General features: G+C 45.3%; 1 pseudogene; it reads right to left on the bottom strand.

The window, feature by feature from the left end:
• Positions 1-2,202: 2,202 nt before the first annotated feature.
• The window catches only part of LOC101784269, a 29,216-nt pseudogene continuing 11,146 nt past the window's right edge, over positions 2,203-20,272 (bottom strand).

The following is a 20,272-nucleotide window of genomic DNA, read 5'->3' as shown; positions in this document are numbered from 1 at the left end:
TCGTCCGAGACTAGAGTGTGGAGCACGCTAGCCTGGATTCATCTCGGCCTGATCTCGAAGTCTCGTGACGTGATAGAGCCAGGCCTACTCATAGGAAACACACTCTACTTCCTCCTAGAGGATGGCCGCAGAGTCCTAAAGTATGATTTGGGTGGTCATCACTTGTCGGTGATGAACACGCTGCCCTTGAGCGTCGGGAAGATGGCCCTCGTGAAGGTGAAGGATGGTGGGCTGGGAGTCACCGGTGTTGAGGGCTACAGCCTTCACCTATGGTCGTGGAGGGGGGTTGCAGGATGGGTACAGGCATGATCATTGAGCTGGATATGATGCTCTCAATGGACACTGGTGACCCCTCAACCAAACTCCTTGTGGTCGGCTTCTCAGAGGGTGTTAACACCATTTTCATAACTGCAAATGCTGGGATCTTCGCTGTTGATTTGAAATCAGACCAGGTCAAGAAGATTTGTGGCAGCGGGGCATCCGACACCATTATTCCCTACGCAAGCTTCTACACTCCTGGTACTAGTATCATGCTCATCTATATGTTTCCTCAGCTGTGATCGTGAAATTTACTTATTGCACTAGAATGTTCAGTGTTTCACTCTTGTAATGTTTATCTCAGTTTAGTGACACAAAAGTATGGATAACGGTACCTGCAAAACTGAAGGGCTGCAGTCTCATATGTACTCAACCCTATTTTTGGTTGATTCAACATTGCTAAGAAATGTTTTTTCTGAAACTGTCTATACACGGACTTATAAATGTATTGTTTTATTCCCTTCTTTGTGACACAAATGTGAAGCATATCTCTTCCAAGTTTTGTAACCATTGAAATTGCATATTTCTGGTGTGTAGGATTTTTAAGCCACAGCGTGCTTATAAGTTTTCTGCACTGTATCTTTTCAGATTTTGCTGGTGGGAGATTGCAACCACCGGTGAGGATGCAATGATCCTCACTGAACTTGATCATGCTGCTGTGGGCATCTGGAAGTGTTATGTTTCAGCATGGTCGATTAAAGGGTGGGAGTGGTACGGTGACAGTGTTCCCAAGCTCTGGAAACGTACGGCTGATCACCTGGCATATATCTGGAAACAGCGCAACCGGCGAGTTATTGAGAATTCCGAGTTAGGCCCCTGCAGATGTTCATGTTCATAAAGAAATAAATAAGCATCAAGAAACTTAGTATATGGCCTACTATCAATTAGTTTCTTGATGTTAGCTTTTAGCTATGTACATATAAAAACATCTGGATTGATTCGTAACTTGTTTCTCCTAGAATGTCCTGGCCAAGTGACCATGGTTCTGTTTCTCGACCAAGTTTGAAGTTGGGGAATAATACTATGTGAATTGCCCATGATTGTAGCCTATAAACTTCTAGATTTAATTACATGGCATATTTGAGACTTCCTTATTATTTAAATTCAGGCTTAGGGACCTGGAGCTTATTAATGGGATTTGTTTTCTCTCCGAACTATTAATCCTTTTGGATGAGCTCCAGTAACACTTTGCATTTCAGGGAACACAGTATAGAAGAAACATAGGGGGTGTTTGGTTCCACGAACTAAAATTTAGTCCAATGTTTAGATACTAATGAGGGGACTATACATGAGCTAATTATGGACTAATTAGGCTTAATAGATTCGTCTCGCGAATTAGTCTCCATCTGTGCAATTGGTTTTGTAATTAGTCTATATTTAATACTCCTAATTAGTATCTAAACATTCGATGTGATAGGACCAAACATACCCCCATGGAGCGTGTCTCAGCAAACCAACAGGTGAGCATTGGTGCCAGTGCCAGCCATGGTCAATGTGCCATTCCAAGCTTGAGGTGGAGTTGAGGTGTTCTATTAAGCCGAGGCTTCGAGGTCCGCAATGTTCGGCATTCAAAAGACGTACAGCTTGGTCGACGCGCAAGAAGGCATACAAGTCACGTAAAGCCTGGTGCTATTAGGATTTTACACATACACCGTATTATACATGGTCCTGAACTACTGACAGCTGAAACTTTCACCAGTTTAGACAAGCAACGGGTACCCAGTCGTACAGCACAAGTGGGTACAAATGGGCACAACTCAAAACTGAAAGCAAGAACACTGAAAGCAAGCCACTCTAGCTGCCCTTGTTGTACTAAGCTCACACATGCATGCCATACCTTCAGATTCACACCACTCGGTTGACCCGTGACAAGCGTCGATATCCTCAGCGGCGGAGATCGTTCATGTACGGCTCAGATCCCCGGAACTCGTTCATGAACGACTCATGGAACGCCTTGAGTCGTGGGATCATCGCCGCGATCTTGTCCTCGTCCGGCAGGATTGCGCACCGGATATGGATCGTACCAGAGACCTTGTTATTGCATCGCAGAAAGGTCAGACAATAAGATAACCGAGCAAGAGCAAAACATAATATATATGATATGCGCATATTGGGTTATCAATCCGTCCCTCCTATGTTCCTCCCATCCTAAGATTCTTTGGGACCATCCTATCTTGTAAATCTCAGTGCAAAGTGGACGGTATGTCGGTATTGACAATTGGCAAGCCCATGTACATTCGGAAAACCCACATTTTGAGGCTACTGCAATACCATGTAAGGAACATAGGCAAAGGTGAGATCATCTGGTAGGAGGCTGACTGACTTGGTGGAACCCGGAGCCAGGCACGACGGCGATCCCGGTGGCGTCAAGCAGGCGGTGAGTGTAGAAAACATCAGGCGAGACACCCTCGCCCTCGGCGGCCTTGATGGCGAGCGAGGGCAGGTGGAGCCGTGGGAAGATGTACAGGGCGCCCTCTATCTTGTTGCAGCTCACTCCCTCCAGGCTGCTGAAAGCCTTCTCCAGGGTCTGCAGTTGCACAGGCAAGTGAGGATCCTGCCATTGTCACGAACACGAAGAGACAGCCAAGCAAGGTATCCTGTGCGAGGTCGATGTGTATGAAGGATGCACATACCTTGGCGCGCTTCAAGAAAGATGAATGGATTTTTTCCTTCTCAGCCTCAAATGACTCGAAAGAATCATCTCCTAGCTGCATTCATGGCACAGGGTAAATTTAGTAAAACGCATGTACTTGGATGTGGGGAATATGGTGGGGATTTAATTTAAATTTGAGACCTTAGGCGGATCTATCACAAGGCTAGTAAGAATTTGGCCAGCTATGTTGGGGCAAATAGTGACAGAAGCCACCTTGTAAATCTCACCCTTCACTTCATCCTCAAAACCAGTTATCTCCATGTAGCCTCCTCTTCTTCCACTTTCCCCATAGAATCCTGCCAACTTCAGAAGATGAGAGGATAGCCAAAAATTTACTAGCAGTGCCTAGAGATGGACCTCGCAAGGATGATGGTGTTGAATAGAAACTCTGGTAATTATCTGCTACTAAAGGAAGACCAGTGCCTAAAGGAAGACTTACCCATTGAAACTGAATGAAATTATACTATGGAAAGGTCCTTTTCGTCGTACCCAAGTGATCTTGCCCCTTTCTTGAAAGAATTTTTGTTCTCAACATAGACATTCTCTTGGTATACCTGTAAATATGCTTTGGTAATTCATTTGCAGGAAAAAACGTTCCTTAACACACAGTGAATGTGATTTGACAAAGCAAAAGGTTTATATTGCCACACAGTGCTACCCTCATCAGCAAGTATAACCAGACCTTCTTTCCGACAAAATTCCACTATCTCCTCTTGGTTGGTGATGGACAGCACCTGCAACGAAGGATGGGGTTGTTGAATAGAAACTCTGGTAATTATCTGATTTTAGCACATTACATGCTTTGATAGGAACAGCCCTACAAAGTATCTTCTAATTATTGTTGCTTTGACTTAATGCATAAGGTAGTGCAACCTCTAAAAGATACAAGAAACTCTCGTGCCATACGCCCATACCTGTCCGATTGCCGGGATTTATGACCAACATAGCTCTAACAGTCAAGCCAGCAGCGAGCCACCTCCAAACACCTCTTGACTTCAAAAATCTCAAGGCCCCAACCCCTATCTTCAGTAAGATTGCAAGGCACCTAGATTCAGTTCTGTTCTTAGTTACTTCAAGCCTATAATAAATCTCAAGGCCCCAACCCCTATCTTCTAATTTAAGAAGCAAAAACTGGTAACAAGAAAAATGCAATAAATCTGAGTGAAAGTTTATATTAAGCCATGAACATTTTAAGCAGGGCTCTGTTAATTGCAAATGCTGCTTCACAATTTTTCTTTACTCTAGAAAGATACCATTGTTCCACCATGAAGTATAATGGAAGCCGAGTATAAGGGATATTCAGGTAGAGGGCACAAAATTCCATCTTCATGAGACCTTATGAGTATTTGCATCATCATGTTAACCTGAAAAGGCCAGAAAGACGTAATAAACAGTCCAGTTTAAGATACTCAAATTGCAATTTATTTCAAAGGTCAGTATCATTTGCATCTCTGCATGCATGATCTGAAATGCAGAGTGTTACTGCTGCGCTCGCTCCATCTGTCAGAAAGATGTCATCAGGCTTCGATGGGTAACCATCTCTTGCAGATATCCCATCTGCAACTGCTTGACGTAGACTTTTGATTCCGTGCAAAACAAGTGTCAATAATGTAACATATAATATTCAAAGTAAAAATACACTCGCCGGGAATTAACTGTACAACACCAAGTAAAACAAGGGTAGCTTGCTGATCCTTCAAGTTGTGATTAATGCAGATGGATTCATTGATGCCAACTGAAAATGCTAATTCCAGTAGATTGCCCGACTATTAGTATATCCACCGGTCTCTTTACCAGGATTTGAGTTGATGATGCTACGGGCTCTTCTTATCAAACATGGACTGTAGCAATAGATTGGAACAGTATCAGTAAATTTTCTGTCAAATCAAAAGTATTTCTTACCGGCTTTGCTGTCAGAAGTGAGAAAAAAAATGCATTAGTTACTCCCAAGTTCATTTGAGTTAGTACTTTTATGGCATGATCAATTCACGAAGCTCGACATAAATGAAAGAGAATTTACTAGACAGAGTTGGCAACCTGAATAAGGAACGAGCTTCGTCTTTGTCAAGGAGGGCTGGATTGTCACACGGAGAAAGAACCTGAAGCCAAAATTTTGAGTTATGATGCATGAAAACAGTAAATTCCTTGCATCCAAAATTTTTTGGGGGAGGGTAGCGATGTTAACCTCGCGAAAAAAGGTTACCGGCCGCTGACCAAGAACCTGGGGGTTCCCAAGGTTGCAGTGTATTATCTGTTGGACAACACCTAAAGGCTCACAAAGACTGATCAAGGTTATAAACTGTTACACGGCACTTGCAGAGCAGGAGTTTCACCTCTGGGAAAGGGAGAGAATCTGGGTTTTCATCCATCTCCAGCTGTAGCCGCTGAATGACAGATAAGAAGACAATATTTTGAACTTTTTCTTTGATAAGGGAAGATTTTATTAATCAATTAGGTACACACAGCCTAAAGAAGTAAATATTTTGAACTTTTAACCAGTATATGTTTGCATTCTCCATAAAGCACCGATATGTTAAGATCTAAATATCTGAAATCCAAGATTCCTTACTAAAAATAACTACAGCACAGTTTAAACTAGAGCACCAGCAGCCAGATCTCAAAAAAATAAAATAACTGCCAACGTATAGGTCAAAGAACTTGATTTTCATCATTTATGACACTAACCAAAGCCAACGGGGAAAAATCGGAAAAGAAGCATATCATTAAGGATGCTTGATCTGGATTGTTATTTGTTAGCACGGCAGTGAAGAAGGTCATCCGGTGGGAACGTTACCTCGGCGTGCCTGACGATCTCCCCACAAGGTTCATAGTTGAAGATCTTGACCTTCAAACAAAGAACGGGCAGGTATTGAGTCACCACAATAGCTTCGCAGTTAAATCGGAAGCAGTACCCACACGGTTGCACATATGGTTTCTTGAGAAAAATGACGGCAAGGATGTGCCAAAAGGTTGAGGGAGCCTCATGATGATCACCTTGGGGTTGATGGTCTCGGCAGTGATGGACGGCGTGTTGTTGTACGACTGAAGGATCGGGACTGACGATAGCCGATCATAATTTTTTTTATTGAACAAGGAATTCGGCCTATATCCCAAAAATCACCAACACACCTCTCTTCTAGAATTGTCAGATCTACGTAGCCAAATGAGATGCTATTGAAAGAATACTAGGAAGCCCTTAACATAAAGCGGAAGCAAACAATGAAAGAGCTAAAAAGGAAACAAAAACATCAAAGAAAAAAGGAAACTGTGAAACCAAAACCAGAGGGAAATATTCCCAAAATCGGAGGGAAATCTTCCAAAACTTGAGCTTCCTCTTCTCAAAACCAAAACTTCTAATTTTGCCTAGACAGCCTGTAGGAGGTCTAAGAAAAATACCAAAACTCGACCAAACAAACTCCAAAATTCATGAGATTTGGACCATAGCTTTTCAAGACCATCAAAAGCATTCCCTAGAGATCTCCCAAAAAGAGCAAGTTGCAAAAATCGAAACTTCCTGGTTTGGAAACCGGAACTTCCTGTTTTGACTGCACGGGTCAAGATCCAAAGAAAAAAAAGAAACTTAATCAAATGATGTCCAAACTTCATGAAATTCTAGATAAAGGTTCGCCCCGATGGAGTGAGTCTTTGCCCAAAAGACTTTTCAAAAAAGATCAAAACTTCACCTCGAATTACATGATTTTGGTCAAGAACATAAGAGAAGAGGAATTTTGAGGAAATCCAAATCTGGGACAAATTAGTGGGATTTGAGGAGGGATCACAGAAAAATTGCTCACAAGGATCCTAGCAACAACCCCCCCCCCCAACAAATCTCACGGGATTTGTGCTCAAACACAAAGAACAAAAAATCTCCAAAAATACCTTTCAAAATCACCAAAAAGATAAATTTCATATCTTGAGAGGATGGAACAAGTGAGCACGAAATTGATCTTTGGATTACTCCACCATGTTCGGTTACAAGCCACTCTTAAGCATCATCAAAACTAAGATGGCAAAAAGATCAAATCAAAGATCCTCTCATCTCTCTCCCTCTCTCCTTTCGAAGACCCTCACCAACAAAATGAGAAGCCCACCACCACAGAGCCTAAGAGATACAGCTGTCCCAATGGCCACTCCTCATGTATATAGGCATCCAGAAAATGACCAGAATACCCTTACATGAAGCATACAACTCAAATACCCCATAGGGGTAAAACCGTCCAACTTTTTATTGGTACATCGAACAGACCCGGCGCCTTCACGACTTCGCTTCGCCTCGACGCAAGCTTCGCAACGGTGACACGCGTCCTCCGACTCGATGCTGTCCGGCCGCACCGAACTCGCCCCCCGGTTGTGAGGTGAAACCAGTCAAACCCTCTTGCACACCCCGCAGGCGTGATTCACCCCCTGTTTTAAGGCCAAACCGGTCAAACCCTCTTCCACACCCCGCAGGCATGACTCACCCCCGGTTTTGAGGTCAAACTGATCAAATCCTCTCGCACGCCTCCCAAGGCATGATTCACCCCCGGTTTTGAGGTCAAACCAGTCAAACACTCTTGCACGCTCTGCAAGGCGTGACTCACCGATGTCGATGTGTATCCGGCCTCCGCCAAATCTTGGACGCCTCCAAGTATTTTGCTCCTACTCTCGGGCCGCCTACTCGACTCGCCTTCGTCCCGCTTGACTCGACCGTCGCTGTCTCCATCCCGTGCGTGTACTCTTGCTCTTTCATGTACCATGTGGATCACCCATGACTCCGCCTGAACTCCTCTAGTCCCTCGGTCCAAGCCTACTCGTGTCCATCCTTCACAGCCCTAGTACATCGGCATGAACCTTTTGCTTGACCTTCACCTTATGTCGTCGACTGTCATGTCGTATCCAACACCTGCACATCACAAGCTAAGAGACACAACACACAAGATATGTTTATACACACAACAACATGACGCACTCAACACAACACCTCCGGTTAGCCGTTAGCATAATCAAGCACATATGAAATATTGACTCAACCGGTAAAGCCTCAAATCATCCAGTCAATCACTCATCACAAATAGACCAAGGCACATCTCAACTTGGTCTCTCAATCTCCCCCTTGATAAGTGCATTGACAAAAGATGATTTGAAAGTAAAAGAGAACTCATTCAAATGCCTAAAAGTCAAGTAAAATCAAACACGTCCACTTGAGATGAGAAGGGATCATGCAAGCTTCAAACAAAAAACTCTTGGTTCCCAAAGAAGAAACAAAGGCACAACACAACCGAAGAGTCAAGCAAAAGACACAAGAACTTCATGAATCCCAAAAACTATCAAAGGCAATTAAAAAATTGTCAAATGCTCATCACAATCAAATCAAGGTTTGTATCAACTTGATTTCTCAATCTCCCCCTTGATGAGTGTGGTGACAACATTCAAGCACAAGAAATGGTTTGAGAAGCAAAAGCCGAAAATCTCATCCAGGTGATCAAAAGCCAAGTAAAAGCTAAGATCAAAGTCACTTGAGATGAGAAGAACCATAAAAGCCATGTTGTAGAACCAATTAGGCAAAACTCTCATCCAAGTGATCGAAAGCCACATAAAAGTAAAGATCAAAGGCACTTGGCATGAGAAGCATCACAAAGGCCAAATCAACTTGGAAAAATCTCAGTCCCCAAAGACATGGGCAACGGCTCGACACAATTGAGACAAGAACACATGATTCCTCAAGAAGAGGTAGAAAGGGCTCAACATCAATCATGTGAAAAATTGAAAACACATGATCCCTCAAGAGAGGCAGAAAGGGCTCAACACCAATCATGTGACGATCGAAAACTCAAACCAAACGTCGGTTCCTCAAGAAAAAGGTAAAAGCTCAACACAACCGGCAAAAGAGCAAAAGAGAGCATGAATCTCACAAACTCCCCCTGAACACATGCACCCCCCTGAAAACATGCCACAATAAAATGCATGCAAGAGCAAAAGAATAGATGCTCCCCCTCAAAAGAAAAACTCCCCATTAAATGCAAGACTCCCCTTTAAATGCAAACATCAAGATTCCCATGAGAGAACAAAATGCATGCCATGGGGTGTACAACCTACCAAGCTTCTCAAATATATCACAAAACACTTACAAAGGCTACAAGTGAGATAATGCACAAGCAGGTAGATCATAAAGAGCAATTGCATCACCATCAAGAGGATATTATGATATAAACAAAAGACAAAGCAAGTGGTCAAGTTTTAGCAGTTTGTAAAAGTATCACCACATGAGCAAGCAACTAGTCATGAACCACTCAAGTAAGAAGTAAATTAGTCCATAAAAGCTCATACATGGAAGATACATTTTCAACAAGAGATCATTACAAACACCCACATATGCATCATAAGTCATGTTTAAGGCTTGTTGAAACCAAGTGTCTACTTCTTTTGGTAGACATCTTGTAACAACTAAGCAAGCAAGATATCAACATTAAGCACAAAACCTTGGTGAATTACTTAATTTTTCTGATTATTAAGCACAAAAATCTTTCATTCATCTTTAACCAAGTTACATGAAGTGCCTTTGTGGCACAAAAAATCCATGCTCCCGCTTGGGTGCATTATGGGCTAAACATTTGCAATGATACCTAGATCAATGATCCAATTGAAAAGAACATGAATTCCAGGAATAAGCTAAACATGAAGCTAGCATTCAAGACAAGAGCAATGCATAACAAATAGCTACTTATGGGTGATAAGCATTTTAGAATTCATAGTTTAAGATTAGCATTTCATTCAGAAAGCAGTTTGCTCAATATGGTTATATGACAATATCATCAAGAGCATATGCTGCTCATTGCTACACAATCACCAACTGATGCACTAGTTCACAAATAAAATAAGGAAATGCTCAGGATATATAGGAGAAGCTCATCTAGTGCAAAGTGTACAAGGTGCAATATGATACATATACAAATGCAATGCTAAAAGAGATAGGGTTTAGCTCAAAATCAAGAAAGCTCAGGAGGCTCAAACCAATTTTTGAAACCAATCAAGGAAAAGCTCTAAAGCTAATGAAGAACTGCCAAGGATCCTAATTGAGTACCATAGAGGGGATACCAATTGAAGGATAAAAAATTGATATCACTTAAAGAAGATGAAATCCAATTGAAAACTCAAATGTGATACCAATTCAAAGATCAAAAAGAAGCTATCAAAAACTAAAGTAAGGCTTGGTCCAAACTCCCTCTCGAATGAAGCAAAACTCCCCCTTAAATAGAGACACCTAGAAAAGAAAAACTAGGAAAAGAATGGGAAAAAGAAAAGCTCCAACACCAATCAAAAGGAAGAGAAAATCCAAGAAATGAGCAAAAATGCAACCCAAAGACAAGACAAGCCTAAAAACATGATAAAGCTCAATTCATGCCACACAATGCAATGATAATACTAACGAGAGGAATTAAAGTATTGTAACATGATTTAACAATTACGAATAAAAGCTTAGGCTAGCAAACATGTCAACAAGGTACAAATGATCATACAAAGATACTAAGCTAAAATGATACCAAATGAACAACGTACCAATACCCAATATGAAGCCTAAGTTAAAGCGTAACACGATGTTCACGTGGATCATCCACCAAGATATATAACAAAGCTAGCAAGACAAGATATATATGAGAATCACACAAGCTAACATGATGAAGCGTCCCTACTTAAGCAGAGACTAAATGTGATACAAATATTAGTCCCAAGGGGCTGATAACATATTTATTCATCAGATGGTTCACAAACCGTACAGCTCCCGAAGGAGCGGGTGGGCAAGCCACATCTAAAGGAGAAGTAAACAAACAACAATACAGATCCAAGTTGCAGTCCAGTCGGACTCTGGGCTGCAATCGGAACTAAGCGATAGTGGAAGCATTCTGCAAAGGCCAACACCACAGGCAGCGTTGGGTGCGGAAGCGACCTCCTACTCGAAATCCTCAGCGACGAAGTCTGGATTTTCCTCTGAAGCAACAAAACAAGGGTGAGTACAAAAGTACTCAACAAGTCCAACCTCATCCACAGAGGGGGTAACAATCAAGAATACGCACAGGATATATTAAGGATAAGGCTAAGGTTTATTTGCAATAAAGCTAGATTTTCAACACATGCAAGGGTTCATCTTCGAAAGGGTTTTCGCAAAGTATTTCTTTAGTAACCGAATCAATAAATGGGGTTGATCCTATACGAAGGATCCAAGTTTTAATGCTACCGGACTCCTCGTCCGTAGTAGGTCACAGTGCAACTGCCGAACACTTCCAAAATCCAACACACACCATAAAAATCATCCATCTCCCAAACACCAGTCATGTGTCCAAGCCGTAACTTATCCAATGCCGTGGACACGGCTACCCGGATAGGTTTTAACTCTGCAGAGGTGTACACTTTACCCACAAGTACGGTACCACAGCACAATCACTTTAGTGTCGGTGCAGATCCTATCAAAGCCATTACCCACCTTAGCTAAGCTTGACTAGCCAACAGAAGCAACCAAGGGGTTAATGACCTACCACTGAGGTCTCAACCGGGATATAAGTCACACAGTTCTTACTCTTCTCCATGGTCTCCCGTTGCTCACTATCTCTCCTAGCCAGACTAGTTAGTAGAATTTATACTAAGTTGTTGCCGCATAAAACATTCGAGTGGTTGCACGATAAATTGGGTTAGGCAAGATGGCACATCAACTCGGTCCTTAACCGTGACAAGATGGATTTCTCCCAACCTACTCAACCACAAAGGTAGGAGCCCAACTTGGCATTTCACACAAGAAACACCCATCCATCTCATCTAAGCATTTTCTTTCCTTTATTTCCCAAAAACCCATCTTTCTCATTTAAAAACACTCACACTTTTATTCTTTGATAAAACACATTTTAGTCATGATTAAATTGAGTAACAAGGTACTAAGCATTCTAGCAGTAATATCATCCAAACAGAGCAAATCATATTTAGAGATAATTATAGGACATCAAGGAATAAGCATAACAATCAATGGGTGGCTATCCAACCGTGTTTTAGAAGTAAAACAATATGCAATTTTATAAAACAGGCCAATAGGTTGTGTTTGAAAACTAGGATAAATATGCATCAAAGGATGAGATTGGACTTGCCATCCTCAAAGTCAGCCGGGAGTTCCTGCTCGCGGTGTAGGTCTTTGGGCTCTGGCTCGCGGTACTGGACTTCAAACTCCTCTTCGGGCTCCTCCTCGAGCACTCCACGATCTACGGCACACACAATCGGGCTCACAATTAATAAAAGAAAAATAAAGTTTTACCCGTTGAGCTCGAAGAGAGGGAGTGAACTAAAATAGGAAATGAGGAGTATTTTCAGGGATTTTATAGATGACTCAGTGGAATATATTTGAGAATGACATGGTTGAATTTGGGGTTCATTGGAGGGGATTTGGTGCATAAAATGATAAGGTAACTGTGGTTTTAGGGGCTAAACAGAGGAGCAGGGGCTTTTTAGTAAGGAGTCAGGGACCTCTTTGTAAATATTTTTGGAAGTGGAAGGATCTCTGATGAAAAAGAGAAAGAGAGAGGTGGGAGGGTCTGGATGCAAAAAGGAAAAAATGGATGGGTAAAAATGCAAAATGGCCTTTTCTTCTTCCTCAAGATAGAAACATCTCTCGAGGAATAGGAGGGGGACGGTCGATTGGGGAGAGGCAGCGCCGGGGCACGGCGACGGCCAGGAAGTGGGGGAAAATGGAGAGGAGGTTGAGGGGGTTCGATTCCTCTCCTTACCTCGGGCTTGAGGAGGGGGCTCTACGGCGGCGGGCGAGAGACGGCGGGAGCGACGCTGGAAGCATGGGAGCGAGGGGGAGTTGGCCGGGAAAGCTTGGTGGTGGAGTGGAGGGTGGAGGGGGCTCCTTTATAGGCTGGAGGCGAGGAGGAGGGGGCTGTGACGGGCGGCGCATAGGAACGGGCGGAGTTAATGGCGGCCAGGATGCTTGGGCACTAGAGGCGCACATGACAGTGGTGTGGCGAGGTGGAGTTGCGCGGCGTGGCGTGGCAGGGTCAGGCTCACGCGGTGAGGCAAATAGGGACGTGGTGGCGTGCTCGAGCAGCGGTGCGCGTGGATGGCGTGGCCGGGGTGTTATCACCACGCGGGCATAGTGAGCGGCGGCGTGCGGCGTGGCATTGCGCGGGTAGGCGTGGGCACTGGCGTGGCGTGCTGGGAAGGTGAGGGTGCGGTGGCACTGGAGGCAGCGGCGTGTGGGGCGCGGTGCTAGGACGCGCGCTGGCGCGTGGGAGCTAGGTGCGGGGGCATGGTGACCGTGAACCAGGGGCCTAGTGCAGCGGCGTCGCGTCGTGCGGGAAGCGAGGCCGGGCAGGAGAGCGCGGCCTGGGCCAGGAGCTAGGCCACGGGAGTGGGCGCGTGCGTGCTAGGGAGGCGTGCGGGTGCGGGACCGGTGCTGAGGCCAGGCGGTGCGGACGCGCGTGTGCGCGAGGGGAGGGGCTAGAGCTTGCGCGTAGGATAGGCTGGTGCCCACCACGGAGTACTGGCGCGGCTAGGCGTAGGCCCAGGGGGAGCAGGGCCAAGAGCCAGGTGCGACAGGGAGAAGAAATAGGCGCGCGTCCAGGAAAAAAGGAGGCAGGCGCGCGGCAGGGGAAAAAGGAAGGGAAAAAAGTGTAGGGAAAAAGGAAGAGAAACAAAAGGGAGAATAAGGGAGGGAAAAATGATGGAAAAGGAGAAGAAGAAAAGAGAGATACGGCGGCGGTTGCGGGAGCGGTCATGGGCACGCGCGGCAGTTTTCTGTCTGGCAACCAGCGTGACTTGCGGAGAGGAAAAAGGGAAAAGGATAGACGGTGGTCGGTGGATATTCACGGAAGTGGTCGGGTCAGCAACGTGGCACGACGCGCGGGTGAAAAAGAAGGAAAATGGACGGTGGTCGGCTTTGGTGCCGGGACGGCGGAATCGCCGGGAAGACGGGGTTTGGGAGCTCATGGTGAAAAGATTTTAAAAATGATTTTTAAGCGAGTGATTTAACTTGGTGCATTTTTTGGTATGTTACACATGAAAAGGTGGCTAGCCTACCATAGTAAATTCACATTATGATGCAAGTATAAAGCATGCAAAAGATCCACAAGTGAGTAGTATACAAGAAAGAAAAAACTCACTATACAAAGTGTACAAAGGCCTCTTGAGGGCCATCGAAATGGTGTGAAGAACCATCAAGTCTTGATCACCTCAAGCAAAAGATCAAGTCCCTTCAAGCTCATGTTCTCCACCCGCATCCCCGTACCTACTCATGAGAGGACAAAGAAGACCGAGTCTTGGATCCCAAGGGTTAGCAAGCATATACTTGGGAATCCAAAACTTAGTCACACGGGTAAAAGCACTCAACTTATCATGTGGGTTAGCATGATTCAAATACCGGTTCAAATGAGATAATTTGAAACACCCTTGGAAGCATGCCTCAAAGGAGCAAATCGAGAAGAAGAACGAGTGCTACCACTAGCAAAAAGGCAATGATCTCCCGAGGTCTTAAGAGAAGAATCAATATAAGCACCATAAGAAATATGTTGCGGACCAACACAAGGAGAATTAGAAGCATGTCCGCGAGCATGACCTAACTCACCAGAAAAGGAGTCATAAAACCCATCAATGCAATGTGACTTCTTACTAGGCTCACAAGTGTTCATACCATGTGAAGGGCTATGAACAACCAAAGGTCTAGAAGCATGAGCTCGCTGCATTTGTCTTGCACGACGATAGAAAAAGCTTTCTTGATGCCCATATTTCTCACAATAAGAGCAATAGTACGAAAGCCTATTTGGAGGCACGGTCCGAGAGGACAAATCACCATTCTCATTCAAGCTTTGGCACGCACAAGTCGCTCGTGCTTGACACGGCAAAAGCAAAACTCAACAGTATGCCCATGTTTCTTACAAAAGGTGCAATGAAACTTTACTTTGGGAGTATGAGTTCCAAAAATGTGAGAAGCACCCTTGCCATTTGAATTATCTTGGGCAGTACTGGAAGAAGCAACAAGCTTAGGAGTAACTATAGAAGAGCTATCCAAAGCACTAGCACAAGTACTACCGTCCAAAGACTCACACTCAACAGAAGAAACCAACTCCAGTTGAGATGAAGCAATTTTGGAAACACCAACATCGGAGTGATAAAAATTGCGAGAATCAAAAGACTTGGCACAAAGACTCTTACACCTTGTGACCAAAACCTCCTTTTTAAATTTGAGGCGATCACAAGTACCACATGGACCATTTCTCAAATTATCCATCTCCTTTTCAATGCACTTAGCATATGTGGTACGCATGAGTTCAATTTCCTTTTAAAGTTTGGCAATCATCTCATTGTGCTCAACCAACTTGGCACTCATATTATCGCGAATTTTCTTCAAAGCCAAAACTTCACTTTCCAATTCAATGCATGATGTGCAAATAAGACCGCATGAACAAACATCATTATTCACATCAAGCACGATATCATGATTACCACAAGAAGTAAGGCAAGCATCATCATCAAGAATCAGAGAGCACATGGAACAAGGCATAGACTTCATTTCACAAATTTCAGCCCTAGCATGCTCAAGTTGATCTACACATGTGGAGTGAGTCAATTTTAGTTTATTAATTTTAGCAAACAAAGACCCACAAGAAACATATGGTAAAGAAGCTGTTGGTGCTAGAAATCGGTCAACCGAATCCCAGCGACCGACACACGACCCGGGAGAATCTGCTTAGCTCCTGTTCGGGTGAATGCCCTGGTGCGGTTCACGCGGCGTGCCAGCCAATCTGACCTGTTGATTGGCAAGGAAGAATATGTGTCAGGTTTAGAATTCTCGATCGGCTATGTTCCGATTTCGAGAGAATTTATCAGCGAATCGGCCGATTTACTGTAATACTGAAATCGGCTATGAGACAGCCTGATCTCCGTAGCTTTGTAGACAGGAAACTGCTGAAGTAATCGGTACAAAACTTATGATAACAACACTAGGAACAGATCTAATCGGCAATAAATGGATCTAACGATAGAAGATAAAGAAAGCCGATACTACCGATTCCTAGCTGGATAACTGGTGATAAAGACTAGAAAAACAGGTAAAAACCTATGAATCTAGCAAATATCGATAACTAGTGAATAAATGTAAACGAAACAACAGCGATACGCCCGAAGTTAAAGCTTAGATGTTACTCGATAAGCGGAACTTACAGAATCGGCTGGAGATCAAGATGATGCAGCCCCGCCAACCCGCACGAACTCGTGAGAAGAGAAAAATAATGGCGAAGTCGCCTGTTTGAAAATAAGTACGAAGAAAAAGTAGCTTGTTGTATTGATTGGTTGATGATTACAGATTTACAAAGGTAGCTATTTATAGCCCCGTACAGATATCTCCTTAACCGACTAGAATTCTATCCCTAATTCAAACAGAAAACGAATATCTACAAGCACAATTCGTGCTAGGTTGGTTACTCCACGCTTCGTGGGCTGATTTCCCCCTTATCCTTCTATTCCTCTCCAAGCCCATACAGGCCCAATTAGCCCATCCTCCTAATCGGCCGATTCCTTATCGGCAAAAGATTACCGATTGGGGCTCTGGTATATTCGACCCATAGCGAGACAGAGGTCTCCGGCCGATCTCACACTGTAGCACCATTTGGCCGATTCCCAACTGTGCTTCTCCGATTCCCTTTCTTCTTGGCGCCGATTCTACTAGTAACGAAATCTGGCGTCAACACATGCCCCCCAGTTTCGGAGTAAAACATAGTCTTTTACTTCGAAATTCTTTATAACTTCCTCTCCGAAACGGCCGCAGAAAAAACATCCTTCCGTTTCGCGGTCTTCCAGCTGATCATTGCAATTTTTTCGAAACGGGCGCCCACGACAGCCACTACCCCCGAAAAACTCAAAGCGCCGGCGCGGTGAAAATTCCAGTTTTACCCCCCTTTTAGGCATCCTTTAAATAGCGCTTCACCCGTACCTCATCTTCAAGCTCACGTCCTTTTTCCCAGCACGCGCGACTTCTTCTTCCTTCAGCACCTTTCCCTTGCCGCCGAAGCTTTCTAGTTTCACCTCCTGTTACTCCTCCCTCTTTTCTTCCAATGGCGGCTCCTTCCGGCAGCTCTCCCGCCCACGATGCCCCAGAGATAGCGCCTCCGGTGGTGGTAGCGACGACCGTCACCCCTTCCACAGATGAAGGAGCTTCATCAGAGATCCTAATGGCGATCCCCATTGCGGCCCCGTCGTCCGCATCCGCATCGGCGACCACACCGATTACTCAGAACTTCATCCCAGAGGTAAATACCGAATCCTTCTCCTGTCGGCAATGTATTTACCTTAGATCTGTTTCTTATATTTCCATACTCCCTTTCCTTTTTAGGCAGTTAGGCATAGAATTACCATTCACCTCACGGGAAGCCCCGGCCTTATTTGTCTCGGTCCTATGGGAAACCCAGATCCAACAGATCTCATAAATTTGGAAACCGACCGGATACCCTTCAAACGGTCCGACATGAACCTAGATCACTGGGTGGGTACTTTTAGATCCTGGCCGAATGAAACCCCAGGTTGGAGGGAGTGGTACCAACGGATGGCTGCATCAAGGAGCGTCTCATGGGAAGAGCTCAAAATCGGCCAGTGCATCAACCTCTCCTTATCTCAGATGGAGAAAAATGAACCGTTAGTGATGGCGGCTTCTTTTGGCGAAGCGGCGTCAGCTTTTCCAGGTTGCGCGTATTCTGCTACAAAGGTAGCCGAGTATTTTCGATGCTTCTATAACGGATTCAATGAAGCTGCAACCATTTGGTTTCCGTATCAGCGAGACGACCCGATCTTTGAGCTTCCCACTTGCTTCAATTCGGCTTCCGGCCGATTTGATGAAGATCTCTATGAAGGGTTGATCAAACCGGGACTCCTACCGGCCAACTTCTTTTCAGGGAAGGATGCCCCTACATACGAATTCTACAACCCTTCCGTTGCAGCACGACAATTCGGCATAGGTCAGTTGCCGATTCAAGTGTACTTCGCTGGCAGAATCAAGTTTAGAGATGAGCTCACATCTGGCCTGAACTACGGTCGGTTGCGAGACCGAATTCCGGATTCCAGTACAATTAACTTGAACGACTGGCTAGTAGCTCCATTTGCTGTCCAGCCGTTCAAGCTCTGGTGGGCCGAATGGAAACAATTTCTCTTCTGTAACTCAGCATCGGCATACTGCAATCTTCTGGACCCGGCCAACATTGACCCAAACGCCGAGGTACTTCACATAACCGATTTTTATTCCTTTTTATTCCTCCTAACATGATTGAGTACTAAATGATTTTATTATTTCTTTAGGCCGAGAATCGGACCCCTCCAACACACAGCCGCAGCGGACGGCTAATAGAGAGTCATCCATACACTACTTATCCCCTTATCGGCCATGACGCCCCGTCTGTTGACGTGATTGCTGGCCGATCGAAACAAGTTCATAAGAGGACCACTAAAAAGACCAGTCGCCGAGTCCGGGCTCGTACGGAATCGGCGGATCCTCCTGTGCTCGCATCGGCAGAAACTTCGACCGCACCACCTTCCCAGGTCTTTCAAGGTGTCGATACTCAAACCATCACGCAAGCTGGGGCGGCCGCCGCGTCGTTATTGTTGGAAGCCATACAGGTAAACCGGAGTTTTACTGCCTCCGATTGTTATTTTGATATTAACCCTTTTTTAACCTTAAACTGCACAGAGCATTCCTACGGAAATACAACAATCGGCAGCAGCTCCACCAGCCATTGATGCGCCCCCACTCCCATCCGTTGAGGTATAGAACTTGTCTTACCGATTTCCTTTGGGCATTTACGTAATATACTTATTCAAACCTCTGACACAGGCCATCGGCACATCAATCGCTCCTCGACCGCCGATTTCTTCTCAGGGGGCTGGTCCAAGCACCGCGCCGATTATTGTGGAGTCTTCTTCTTCTGATGAACCCATGGCGCGGGCCCCTGAGCAAGGCATGACGGCTTCACAAGTGCAACATGAGGAAATTCGCTTCAAAATGGTAAGTTTCTGCTTCGGCTTCTACCTAGCCGATTTGATCTTACTTCTAGCCGATTTATTTCCTTTCTTTATTATCTCCAGGAACAGGACACCCCCGACAACAGCCTCTTTTCTTTTGCGGTCGCCCTTTCTGACGACGAAGAGGTTGCTTCTCGCCAAGTCGCCTTGAGTTCCGTTCCTGATGACGTCCGAGCCAAACTTTCCAGCATCCGATCCCTCCTTCAAGGGGACATCGGCCGACTAGTAGAAGACGCCTCACCGATTCGGCAGCTCTTCAATGACGTCAGCGGACGAGTACCAGAAGAGGCGGAGGAGGCCCTGGCGCCGGCGGCCTTCATCGAGTCCATGAGGATCCCAGTCTTCAGAGCCCTTCGTCACATGGCCGATCGCGCCAAGCTGACCAAGACTCGCGAAGAGGAAGACGCTTTCAAGCGTCAGGCTCAAGAGGCGCATCGGCGTATCCATGTTCTAGAAGATTCCCGCCCGGCGATCATAGGTGAGATAGACCGCCTCAAGCGTCGGAGGGCGGAGCTTGCCAAGGAAATGGAGCAAGTGACCAAGGCAATCAGTGCCGAAGAGAACAAACTCCAAGAGCTACCCTCTGTTATTGCCGATTTGACACGGGAGAGGCAGCGCTTTGCTTATGACGCCCTGAGACTCCATCGCAGCGCACCGGAGGTCCCTGGATCGGCGGAAGAAGACCAACGGGTTCTTGACTCTGCCGATCAGATCCGGTGTCGGGCCATCACGGCTATCGATACCCTTCTGGGTAACCTGTAAAACACTGACCGTTTTGTACGAACATTTACTAGCTTCTTTGACCGTCTCTCGCGACCCCCTTTCTATTTACTGCCTTTCTTATTACCGATGGGACGTGACCTTACCAAATTTCCACGCATCTTTTTCCATAAATACCGACCTCAGCGTTTACCCCTGATAGTACCAATTTGGCCTTTGGCTTACTCTCCTCTTCTTTTCATCGGTGCGATTCCTTGTCATGGCTTCGCCGGTTTCTTCTTCTTCTGTCAACCAGGTGAAATCTTGGCCTCGACTTCCTTTCTTTTTAGATCCTAGGAAGGGAACTCCTTCTTACTCCTTTTTGTTTTAGCCTCAACGTCTTAGTCCTGAGTTCGTGCGCGCCATTGAACTTATCCATTCTGAGGACCCACTGACGCCGGAGGACCAAAAGCTGATCATGGCTCATCGTGAGGAGCTTCGAGATCACGTCACCGCGGAGGCTTGTGTAGTCCTGGACTTTGTGGAGAGCAACGGTCGCCGGCAACCTCCAATCGACAGGAG

Source organism: Setaria italica, chromosome II (assembly GCF_000263155.2).
Source record: "Setaria italica strain Yugu1 chromosome II, Setaria_italica_v2.0, whole genome shotgun sequence".
Taxonomy (NCBI): Eukaryota; Viridiplantae; Streptophyta; class Magnoliopsida; order Poales; family Poaceae; genus Setaria; species Setaria italica.
This window is presented reverse-complemented; position numbering and strand designations above follow the sequence as displayed.